This window comes from Felis catus, chromosome B1, assembly GCF_018350175.1.
Source record: "Felis catus isolate Fca126 chromosome B1, F.catus_Fca126_mat1.0, whole genome shotgun sequence".
In the NCBI taxonomy this organism is placed as follows: domain Eukaryota; kingdom Metazoa; phylum Chordata; class Mammalia; order Carnivora; family Felidae; genus Felis; species Felis catus.
In genome coordinates, this window is record NC_058371.1 from 54,949,328 (window position 1) to 54,962,796 (window position 13,469).

Genomic DNA, 13,469 nt, shown 5'->3' on the forward strand with positions numbered 1-13,469 from the left:
ATAGTCATAGTTAGAGTCTGCAATATGGTAATAGTGGTACATAATTTATTTATAACCATAGTTTAAAAGTTTAAAAATATAATACAAATAACCATAACTATAATAATCTGTTATTAGTTTCATATGATAAAAAATATGTAAATTGTAATAGCAATAACCTAAAATGTGAGGGAGAGGGGAAATAAAAGTGTAAAATTTACAAGTTCTACTGAAGTTACAAATGTAAACTTAAAGTAAGTTTAAGATATTTTATGTAAGTCTCATGGTAATCACAACAGAAAATCCTATAGTAATTACACAAAAGAACACAATAAAGAAGTCAAAGTATACTGATACCAAAAGACATCCAAACAACACAAAAAGACAGCAGAATAAGAAACAAAGAACAGTGAATCTACAAAACAACCAGAAAACAGTGAACAAAATGACAACTGTTAAGTCCTTACCTATCAATAATTACTTTAAAAGTAAATGGATTAAATTATCCAATTAAAACAACAGAGTTGGTGAACGGATAAAAAAACAAGATCCAAAAAATATGCCGCATATAAGAGACTCACATTAGCTTTAAAGACACACATTAGGGGCGCCTGGGTGGCGCAGTCGGTTAAGCGTCCGACTTCAGCCAGGTCACGATCTCGCGGTCCGTGAGTTCGAGCCCCGCGTCAGGCTCTGGGCTGATGGCTCAGAGCCTGGAGCCTGTTTCCGATTCTGTGTCTCCCTCTCTCTCTGCCCCTCCCCCGTTCATGCTCTGTCTCTCTCTGTCCCAAAAACAAATAAACGTTGAAAAAAAAAAAAAGACACACATTAGGGGCGCCTGGGTGGCTCAGTCGGTTGAGCCTCTGACCTTGGCTCAGGTCATGATCTCATAGTTCATGGGTTCGAGCCCTGGATTGGGCTCTGCTGACAGCTTGGAGCCTGGAGACTGCTTTGGATTCTGTGTTTCCCTCTCTCTCTGACCCTCACTGACTTGTGCTCTGTCTTTCTCTCTCTCTCTTTCAACAATGAATAACATTAAAAAAATTTTAGAGACACACATTGAGAGTGAAGGGATGAAAAAAAAATTTCAAGCAAATGGTAACAATAACAACAACAACAACAACAACAACAACAACAGAAAACAGGGGTTGCTATATGTATAGCAGACAAAAAAGACTTCAAACTAAAAATGGTAGGGGCACCTGGGTGGCTCAGTTGGTTAAGCATCCGACTCTTGATTCCAGCTCAGGTCATGATCTCATGGTTCATGGAATGGAACCCCACATTGGGTTCTGTGCTGACAGTGTGGCGTCTACTTGGGATTCTCTCTCTCCCTCCCTCTCTATCCCTCCCCTGATCATGTGCTCACTCTCTCTCTTTCAAAATAAATAAACATTTAAAAAAACAATAATTGTATAAACTAAAAATGGTAAAAAAAAAAAAAAGACAAGGAAAGTCATTATATAATGATAAAATATTCAGTACATCAAGAAGATATAACATTTAAAATATTTATGCACCCAGCATTGGAGCACCTAAATATATAAAACAAAAGGAATATATATAAAACATATATATATAATATATAAAACATATATATATGTTTATAATATATAAAACATATATATATAATAAAATATAAAACAAATATATAACTGAGCTAAAAGGAGAAATAAGCAGTAATATGATTAGTTGTGGACTTTAATACCCTACTCTCAACAACAGATAAATCAGACAGAGAAATAATACAGAAACAGTATATTCGAAAAACACTATACACCAAATGAACCTAAAAGATATATCCAGAACATTTTATCCCAAACAACACAATACATATTTTCCAGTCTCTTAATAAGAGACTGGAAAATTTACAAATACATGGAAATTAAATACTCTCCTGATCAACCAATGGATCAACCAATTTCTTCAAAAAGAAATTAAAGGATAAATAGAAAGTTTCTTAAGACAAAGAAAAATGAGAACACAACATACCAGAACTTACAGGATGCAGCAAAAGCAGTTCTAAGAAGGAAGTTCATAGTAATAAAACATCTGTATTAAGAAGTAAGAAAGATTCCAAATAAATGATCTAACTCTATGCCTTAAGGAACTAGAAAAAGAATAAACTGAGCTGCAAGTTAGCAGAAGAAAGGAAATAATAAATATTAGAGCAGACGTAAATGAAATAGAAAATGGAAAAACAATAGAAAAGATCAACCAAATTAAGAGTTGTTTCCTTGAAAAGATAAACAAAACTGACAGACCCTTAGCTACACTAACCAAGGAAAAAGGACAATGGATCCAAACAACAAAATTATAAATGAAAAGGAGATATTACAACTGATACTACAGAAATTCAAAGGATCGTAATAGGTTTTTATGAACAACTGTAAGCCAAAAAACCAAACAACCTAGAAGAAATGGAAAAATTCTTAGAAACATACACCTTACTAAGACTGAATCAGGAAGAAATAGAAAAACTGCATAGAGCAATTACTAGCAAGGACATTGAATCAGTAAATAAAATTTCCCCATCGAAGAAAAACCCCATCAGATGGCTTCACTGGTGAAACTTACCAAACATTTAAAGAAGAATTAACACAAATATTCCTCAAGCTCTTCCAAAAAATCAAAGAAGAGAGAATACTTCCAAACTCATTTTATGAGTCAGCATTATCCTGACACCAAAACCAGAAAAGGACACTACTAGAAAAGAAAACTATAGGCCAATATCTTTGATAAATATGAAAAGATGCAAAAATTATCAATAAAATACTAGCCAACTGAATTCTGCAGCACATTAAAAGGATCATACACCATGATCAAGTGGGATTTATTCCTGGGATGCATTTGACAAAATTCACTATCTATTCATCACAAAAACGCTTAATAAACTAAGCATAGAAGAAACATATCTCAACAACATAGAGATCATATATGATCTCTATGCTCACAGCTAACATCATACTCAATGGTGAAAGGTTGAAAGCTTTTCCTCTAAGATCAGGAACAAGATAAGGGTGCCCACTTTTTTTTTGAACGTTTTATTTATTTTTGAGACAGGGAGAGACAGAGCATGAACAGGGGAGGGTCAGAGAGAGGGAGACACAGAATCTGAAACAGGCTCCAGGCTCTGAGCTGTCAGCACAGAGCCCAACACGGGGCTCAAACTCACGGACTGCAAGATCATGACCTGAGCCGAAGTCGGCTGCTTAACCGACTGAGCCACCTAGGTGCCCCAAGGGTGCCCACTTTTACTACTCCTATTCAATACAGTACTAGAAGTCCTAGCCATGGTTATCAAGCAAGAAAAAGAAATAAAATGTATCAGAATTGGAAAAGAAGACATAAAACTGTCTCATTGTGCAGATGACATAATTTTATATACAGAAAAATCCTAAAAAGACTCAACAAAAAAACCTATTAGATCTAATCAATAAATTCAATAAAATGGCAGAATATGAAGTTAACATAAAAGGGGGCACCTGTGTAGCTCAGTTGGTTAAGATCCAACTTCAGCTCAGGGTCATGATCTCGTGATTTGTGAATTTGAGCCCCACATCAGGTTCTCTGCTGTCAGTGTGGAGCCTGCTTCAGATCATCTGTCTCTCTCTCTTTCTGCCCCCCTCCCACTTGCACTCTCTCTCTCTCTCTCTCTCTGTCTCAAAAATAAAAATAAATAAATAAACAAATGTCTAAAAAAAAGAAATTAACATACAAAAATCGGTAACATTTCTATACACTAACAATAAATTTTCTGAAAAACAAATAAAGACATTTATCCCACTTATAATAGTATGAAAAACAATAAAATACTTAGGAATAAATTTAATCAAGGAAGTCAAAGAGTTGTACTCTGAAAACTACAAGATATTGATGAAAGGCATAAAAGAAGATACAAAATAATGGTAATGTATCCCTGTTCATAGACTGGAAGAATAAATATATATTTTTTTAGAATAAATATTTTTAAAATGCCAATACTACTAAAAGCCATCCATCAATTCAATGTAATCCCTATCAAGATTCCAATGGCATTTTTTACAAAAATAGAAAAAAAACTTCTAAAATTTATATGGACCACAAACCCCCCAAAGAGCCAAAGAAATTCTGAAAAAGAACATAGCAGGGATACCATACTTCCTAGTTTCAAGCTACACTATAGTCATCAACACAGTATAGCACTGGCATAAAAACAGACAAATAGACCAATGGAACAGAATTGAGAGCTCAAAAATACACTCAATCATTTATGATCAACAAATATTTGGCAAGGGAGACAAGAATATTCAATGGAGAAAACACAAGCTCTATAATAAATAGTGCCGGGATAATTGGATATTCACATGTAAAAGAATGAAACTGAATCCATATTTTATACTACTCACAACATATTAACTCAAAATGGACTATAGACATAAATGTGAGATGTGAAATCATAAAACTTCTACAAGAAAACATAGGAATAAAGCTCCTTGACATAGGTGATGGTAATGATTTTTTTTTGGATATGACACCTATGGCACAAGCAGAAAAACCAAAAACAAGTTGGGACTACATCAAACTAAAAAGCTCTGCAAAGGAAAAAAAATATTTAACAAAGTAAAAATACAACCTGCAGAATGGGAAAAAAATATCTGCAAACGTCTGGTAAGGGGCTAATATCCAAAACACATAAAGAGTCATACAACTCAATAGTAAAACAAAACCAAAAAAAAAACAAAACAAAACAAAACAAAAATAACCCAATTAAAAAATAGGCAAAGGACCTGAACAGACATTTCTCCAAAGAAGATGTATGAAAGGTCAACAGGTACATGAGAAGATGCTCAATATCACTAGTCATTAGGGAAATGCAAACTAAAACTACAATGAGATACCACCTCATGCTTGGTAGAATGGCCATCATCAAATAGACAAGAGAGAACAAATCCTGGTGAGGATGTTGAGAAAAGGGAACCCTTGTGCACTATTGGGGGGATTGTAAATTGGTACAGGCACCGTGGAAAACAGTATGGAGGATCCTCAAAATATTAAAAATGGACATACCATATGACCTAGCAATTTTACTTCTGGAAATATATCCAAACAAAATGAAATCACTGACTCAAAATTCTATCTGTACTCCCACATTTTTACACACACACACACACACACACACACACACACACACACACACACACACACGGGAGGCATATTATTCAGCCATAAAAAAAAAAAAGAAGGAAATCCTACCATTTGCAACAACATGGATGGGCGTTGAGGGCATTATGCTAAGTGAAGTCGGACGGAAAGAGACAAATACTGTATAATCTCACTTTCATGTGGAATCTAAAGAAGAAAAAACAAAAAAACAAAAACAACAAACTCATAGAAAAAGATCAGATTTGTGGTTACCAGAGGTGGTCAAAAGGTACAAACCTCCAGGTAAAAAGCAATTAAGTACTAGGGATGTAATATATAACATGATAACTAGAGCTATAACACTGCTGTGTGATACATAGGGGAGTTGTTAAAAGAATAAATCCTATGAGTTCTCATCACAAGGAGAAAATTTTTTTCTCTTCTCCTTTTTATTGTATCTGTATAAAAGATGGGTCTATTGTGGTCATCACTTCACAATATATATAAATCAAACCATCATGCTGTATGCCTTGAACTTATACAGTGATATCCTGTATGTCAATTACTTGTCAATAAAACTAGTGAACAAAAAGTTTAGAATTTAAAGTAATGCATGTGTAGCACATGACAGACACTTAATGTGAGATTTGGCTATAAACCGCAGATTCCCTTACAAAAAGCTTAATTGTCAATTTATAATCTGTACCCTCGTTACCTATTGTTGATCTAAGAATGGGTGGGTCTACACAACCATAATTTTGATCAAACCAATTGAACTTCTAATAGTATCCATACCGAAACCCCACAAAGTTTTAGTGTTTCTTGGAATCGCATAGCAGGCTGTATGTATTAACCGAAGCAAAGTTAAATTCAGCAAAAAATTTGGAACTGTTCTTTCCTTAGGCTTGTTGGCACAGTCTGTTTTTTGTTTGTTTGTTTAATCTGTGTTCCACTCTGTCTTTTCCTGCAATTAAGATTAAGGTAGCCAGACAGGGATTATGTCTAAGTTGTTTATCTTTAGTGTGTAAAGGGACAGATTGTCATCAGCCTATTTAAAAGATATCATATCCTAACTCAAACAAAATAAGCCTTTGGTAATTCCTAGCTTCTGCTATAGCTTTTGTTTTTTCCTTTTCTTTTCAGCTAATGTATGACCCTACCAAATTGCCATTCTAATTGTATGTTTGCTCAGTAAATTAAAAAATAGAGTTAATAAGGAAAGCAAATGAGTTAATAAGCCCTTTTGTTTTTCTTAACAAGGCATATCTTAAAATCTAAATGTTAAATTACAGAGTATTATTACAAAACCTCTCATTTGATGACATCTGTGGCTAAATGTTTAGGCCTTTTTGTAAGTTATTGCATTAAATAGTGCTGGACAAAATAAGTTGGTGTATATTTTATTAAATATGCTATTGAGTAAATGAGGTTTAAAAACAAGGAAAGATATCCAAACTGTTGTTTTGACATTGACATAGTGTGTGTGTGTGTGTGTGTGTGTGTGTGTGTGTGTGTGTGTGTGTGTTGTTTTGGGTAGCTTACAGAGTAAATTGTTCTAAGATTGCTCAATAACAGGGCTGCATGCTCTGAGAAGCTAGGGTAATGTTTGCTTCTTTTCTAAAGTAAGTCAGCAGAAAGCATATAGGAGAAAGAAGATGATGAACACAGTTGATGTTAACATAAAGACAGGTTGCCTTTTATGTCTTCCCGGACTCCATAGAGAAGAATCCCAACCTCATGACTGTGTCATGAATGTTTCTGGTTAATTTGGGTATGTGGGTATTCTGGTTAATTTTTGCGTAAAAGAGGGAGAGGAGAAAGCCAGCCACAGGCTTGCACTGCTGAATAACCTGACAATCTTCAGAGATGTTTAAATGAGTAAAGCAATTAAAACCAACACACCTGGGAGGCTAGGCAGAAAACTGGAGAATAATAATTAATTTAAATCCATGCATCTAAGTCGTTATAGTATCTACATGAAGCCTGTGAAGGTGGTGGTTCGGTCAGGCATCAAGGTGTCTTGTAAGGCCTAGTAAATCACCAGATGCTCACATCTACTGAAAAACAAACACATCCACACACGGTCTATGTACAGAGGTGCATGCACAGCTTCAAGTTTACTATCACACATATACAAATAGCTTTTACACATTTGTGAACAGGATATTTTGACACACACAGAAAAGGAATGCATAGAGAACAAATGTTTTGCTTTGGTGTGGAAGTGAACTTTGATGGAACTTAGTACAACACAGGCCATTTATTACTGTGATGAATGGCTCTCTGGGGAGTCATTTCCATGCCCTCCCAGCTGGAGTATAGGGCTGCAGTGACAGTGCCGGGTAAGAAAGGGACGGAACAATAGGTTCTGTGAGTTCAAGGAGCTGAGGTTGCCCTCCCTGAGTGGGTGGTATGAGCATCAGTTCTGCGCAGCACATAATTCAGAGGGGAGTGATAGATTCTTGCGGAACGTGGAAATAACAAAGAGGGTAAAATGAGAGCAAATTATGAAAGTGCACTTGAATCACCCAACGGGCTGAGGATTTTTTGTGTCAACAGATTCCACTATTGAAAGGTCACAAGCCCGGTGAATTTCCTGATCAAATCCAGAACCTACTATTCCAAGTAACCCAGCGATATTATCCAAACTGGACATCACCGCAATTGTCCAGTTGGAGCAACTGGAAAACAAGTATCCTTTCCACCTCCTAAAAAAAAGTATCTATTGGGGCGCCTGGGTGGCTCAGTCGGTTAAGCGGCTGACTTCGGCTCAGGTCACGATCTCACGATCCGTGAGTTCAAGCCCTGCGTCGGGCTCTGTGCTGACGGCTCAGAGCCTGGAGCCTGTTTCAGATTCTGTGTCTCCCTCTCTCTGACCCTGCCCCGTTCATGCTATGTCTCTCTCTGTCTCAAAAATAAATAAACGTTAAAAAAAAATTAAAAAAAAAAGTATCTATTTGCTTGTTTGTTTGAATTTTAAAAACTTTAAAACAGGTAAATCAGCATGTCTGGTTCATTTCAGTTGCTTCACTGTGAAACACAGGGGCAGGGACTGCTTCAGTCTCTCCGCCTTTTCCCTTTGCCCAACGTGTAAAGGTATCTGTTGTACTAAAGTTCAAATTTCACGTTATCTTTATTTTTCTTGATCTTAACATATTTGGTATCCTTTCCCCTGGCTTTGAGCAAGAAGTTCTTGACTTCCTCAATTTTGCCAGGTATGAGTAGGAGACACACAGGGAGAGTGTAAGGACCTGTACTGCCAGAGAGATGCCCTTTATTACCTTTCCCACAAAAAGTTTTAAAAAAATACAGAGGTTCTTTTTTTTTTAATGTTTATTTATTTTTGAGACAGAGAGAGACAGAGCATGAAGGGGGGAGGGTCAGAGAGAGAGGGAGACAGAATCTGGAACAGGCTCCAGGCTCTGAGCAGTCAGCACAGAGCCCGATGCGGGGCTCGAACTCACGGACGGCGAGATCGTGACCTAAGCCGAAGTCGGACGCTTAACCGACTGAGCCACCCAGGCGCCCCCCAAAAAATACAGAGGTTCTTGAAGCAAGACAACTGGCCCTAGCTAAAGTTAATTGAGACATTTTCTTGCTGCTGACCATGGCGTGTTCTTTCATTTATTTCCCTTCCCATTTATTTGTTAAGCTCCTGGCAGTATTTGTAGACATATATGGATGTTTATTTAAGAAGCCAGGGGTGCACCTGGGTGGCTCAGTTGGTTAAGGATCTGACCTCAGCTCAGGTCATGATTTCAGGGCTTGTGAGTTTGAGCCCCGCATTGGGCTCTGTGCTGACAGCTCTGGAGCCTGGAGCCTGCTTCGGATTCTGGGTCTCTGTCTCTCTCTCTCTCTCTCTCTCTCTGCCCCTCTCCCACTCACACTCTGTCTTTCTCTCAAAAATAAGTAAACATTAAAAAAATGTAAAAAACCATATTTAAGAAGTCAGATGCCTGGTCACTATATCTTAGAATCCCACGAAGGTAACAACCTGGAAAAAGCTCTAAGCTCTGCACTGATCATAAAAGGGCCACTTATAACTTAGAATCTCAGCATCCTGACAGCAGGCATCCCCCTGGAGCTCCAACGAGCAGACAGAAATGGTGTCGTGGTGTGGAAACCAGCCAGGACTGCTTTGGTCCTGAGATTCCATGATTGGCTTTGACACTGGGTGGAGACGATCAAAAGCCCTTCAAAAATCAGCCTGGGAGGGAAGCCCCATTGCCTTTTGTTTCTCCCAACCCAGTGTTTCCCCGCTGCCCCCTGCTAGGATAGAGACTGTCAACACTTGTGCTCCTAACTCAGACTTTTTTTAAAGTTTATTTATTTTGAGAGAGAGAGAGAGAGAGACAGCACAAGTAGGAGGAGGGGCAGAGAGAGAGAGAGAGAGAGAGAGAGAATTCCAAGCAGGCTCCACATTGTCAGCAGGGAGTCTGATGCAGGGCTCAATTTCACAAACTCATGAGATCATGACCTGAGCCGAAATCAAGAGCAGGGCATTAACTGGCTGAGCCACCCAGGTGCCCCTTAGCTCAGACTTTTAGTGGAGAAAAAAAACAAAAACAAAACACTAAAACACTGAATTTTGAATCTAAGTTCTAAAAAAAATTAGATAAATTTTTATTCTATATAATAATGGACCCTAATCCTTTCAATTATCAGAATTCCTTGATCACATAGTTTTCCAAAAATAACAGTTCCAGGGGCCCAACCCAGTAAAGTCTGAGTCCCTGGTTCTGGGGTCAAATTCAGTAATCTGTAATTTTAATGCTCTCCCAGATGACTCTAATGATTAGTCATATTTGAGACCCAGAGATTTAGTTATTTTTTAAAACCAATTGTTCTTAAGTAGTCTTTACACTCAGTGTGGAGCCCAAAGTGGGGCTTGAACTTATGACCCTGACATCAAGACTTGAGTTAAGATCAAGAGTCCAAGGCTTAACCAACTGAGCCACCCAGGTGTGCCCAAACCAAATATTTTAAAACATATCCTTAGAGATTCCATCCGAACCTACTGCTTGCATTTTCAAAATTCCAATTCCAATACTCTACTAAATCACGCTATCTCGTTCCACTGTCTTGGAATGGTGAATCTGTGGTTTATAATTATGGTAAATATGGCCCTGCAGAAAGGTTACATTTCATCACATTGTACTAAAATCACTGGGTAACTTAACAGATGAAAAAGGACTTCATACTTCTATTTTAGTAACACCCTGGAATATATCCTATTATTTCACAAAGGGTGTTGTGAAATCTTCAAAATGAAACTTCTTTGAGTTCACGTGAATTTCCAAAGTCTGAAAAACACTGCTCTAGACTCAAGACAAGACTTCAAGGCTTTTCCTCCCCTTCTCTTCTACCCACTCTCCCAGCCTCCCTCCATCTCCAAAGGCACTCCTGTGGAAGAGCTCTCATGTGCATTCTTTTTTCCACTGAGGTCTAGTTAGGAAAATAGATACCACACTAGGTATTCGAACAGAGAGAATTTGATACGGGAAATTTGTTGCAGATGTTGGAGGGCTAAAAAAAACCGCAAAAAGGAGCACCAAGATAACAGAGTTAGGTAGCAGGCAGCTTCTACTCTTAGGGAAGAGGTTGGAACTGCCAGAACCGGAAGTTGGGGGAGGCCACCAAGAGATGGGACCCAACACCCTTGGTAGTCAGGTGCTTTGAGGAGAGGCCTCATGGATCTGGAGCTCTGACTCCCAAGAGGGCCATTTACTGGAGCCGCTGCCACCTCACATCAGACTGCAGTAAGGCTCCGGGAGCGTAGAGAGAAGCTGAAGATACAACTAGTTATTGCTGCCAAGTGAAAGGCCACTGATAGGGCAATGCCTAGAAACAGCAAACAGAAAGGAAGAAGGAAAAACCTTCTCCCTTCCACCTGCTGCCCTGTCTCTCACAAGGGCAACCCCAAAGGAAGCCAGATGACCAAAGTGAAATACGGTGTCCAGAGTTTTGGCCCCTGTATCACAAAGCAGAGGAGAGAAGGGAAGGTTTGGAGCTGGCGAATAGTATTTGAATCAAGCACAGCATCAGACAGTCCTTTGAGTCAAGATAGTAGTGAAATTTGTTTTGGCAGGAATAAGGTTAACAGCTTTTGTTTCCAGGACCATGCTTTTATGATGGTCAAATAATTTTCGGAAAAGTGTAATCCACTCTTGAAGTGTCACGATGTCCATTCGCATATTAAAGGAACTGAAAAGTCCTGCAGTAAAGAAATCTGCTTTATTTAAAAAAAATTTTACTATTTATTTATTTTTAATTTTTTAAAGTTTATTTATTTATTTTGAGAGAGAGAGTGTATGAGTAGGGGAGGGGCAGAGAGAGGGGGAGAGAGAGAATCCTAAGCAGGGTCCACACTGTCAGCATGGAGTCTGATGTAGGGTTCAAAGTGGGGCTCCATATGGGGCTCAAACTCGTGAACCTGAGATCAAGACCTGAGCTAAGATCAAGACCTGAGCTGAGATCAACAGTTGGATGCTCAACCGACTGGACCACCTAGGCATCCCTTTATTTTGTTTAATTAACTATTTCTAAAGTGTATTTAATGTGATTCCTTATTTTTTTTACAGATATAATATTCCTCAGAACATGCAAACAGTATCATAAATGTTCTAATAAAAGGCACCACTTAAGTTTAAACTGTTTTTTTAGGGGCACCTGGGTGGCTCAGTCAGTTGGGCGTCTGACTTCGGCCCCGGTCATGATCTCACAGTTCGTGGGTTCGAGCCCCGCGTCGGGCTTTGTGCTGACAGCTCAGAGCCTGGAGCCTGCTTCACATTCTGTGTCTCCCTCTCTCTCTGCCCCTTCCCTGCTCATGCTGTGTCTCTCTCTGTCTCAAAAATAAATAAACATTAAAAAAATTAAAAAATAAATAAAAATAAATAAACTTTTTTTTTTAATGTTAGTTTAGTCTTATGTTAATTTCTAAAGTTGGGGACATTTCTGAGTGAAATAGGAAAAAAAATAGAATTCTGTCTGTAAAGGATTTGACCTATTTCTTTTTCTTTTTTTTTTTTTATATGAAATTTATTGACAAATTGGTTTCCATACAACACCCAGTGCTCATCCCAAAAGGTGTCCTCCTCAATACCCATCACCCACCCTCTCCTCCCTCCCACCCCCCATCAACCCTCAGTTTGTTCTCAGTTTTTAACAGTCTCTTATGTTTTGGCTCTCTCCCACTCTAACCTGTTTTTTTTTTTTTCTTCCCCTCCCCCGTGGGTTCCTGTTAAGTTTCTCAGGATCCACATAAGAGTGAAACCATATGGTATCTGTCTTTCTCTGTATGACTTATTGAAATAAGTCATTAGCATCACACTCTCCAGTTCCATCCACGTTGCTACAAAAGGCCATATTTCATTTTTTCTCATTGCCACGTAATATTCCATTGTGTATATAAACCACAATTTCTTTATCCATTCATCAGTTGATGGACATTTAGGCTCTTTCCATAATTTGGCTATTGTTGAGAGTGCTGCTATGAACATTGGGCTACAAGTGGCCCTATGCATCAGTACTCCTGTATCCCTTGGATAAATTCCTAGCAGTGCTATTGCTGGATCATAGGGTAGGTCTATTTTTAATTTTCTGAGGAACCTCCACACTGCTTTCCAGAGCGGCTGCACCAATTTGCATTCCCACCAACAGTGCAAGAGGGTTCCCGTTTCTCCACATCCTCTCCAGCATCTAGAGTCTCCTGATTTGTTCATTTTGGCCACTCTGACTGGCGTGAGGTGATACCTGAGTGTGGTTTTGATTTGTATTTCCCTGATAAGGAGCGACGCTGAACATCTTTTCATGTGCCTGTTGGCCATCCGGATGTCTTCTTTAGAGAAGTGTCTATTCATGTTTTCTGCCCATTTCTTCACTGGGTTATTTGTTTTTCGGGTGTGGAGTTTGGTGAGCTCTTTATAGATTTTGGATACTAGCCCTTTGTCCGATATGTCATTTGCGAATATCTTTTCCCATTCCGTTGGTTGCCTTTTAGTTTTGTTGGTTGTTTCCTTTGCTGTGCAGAAGCTTTTTATCTTCATAAGGTCCCAGCAGTTCACTTTTGCTTTTAATTCCCTTGCCTTTGGGGATGTGTCGAGTAAGAGATTGCTATGGCTGAGGTCAGAGAGGTCTTTTCCTGCTTTCTCCTCTAAGGTTTTGATGGTTTCCTGTCTCACATTTAGGTCCTTTATCCATTTTGAGTTTATTTTTGTGAATGGTGTGAGAAAGTGGTCTAGTTTCAACCTTCTGCATGTTGCTGTCCAGTTCTCCCAGCACCATTTGTTAAAGAGGCTGTCTTTTTTCCACTGGATGTTCTTTCCTGCTTTGTCAAAGATGAGTTGGCCATACGTTTGTGGGTCTAG

The 13,469-nt window shown here is 38.5% G+C and overlaps 1 pseudogene; it reads right to left on the bottom strand.

The window, feature by feature from the left end:
- Window positions 1-8,116: 8,116 nt before the first annotated feature.
- On the bottom strand, window positions 8,117-9,259 carry LOC109499353 (annotated as a pseudogene).
- Between the last annotated feature and the right edge of the window lie 4,210 nt (window positions 9,260-13,469).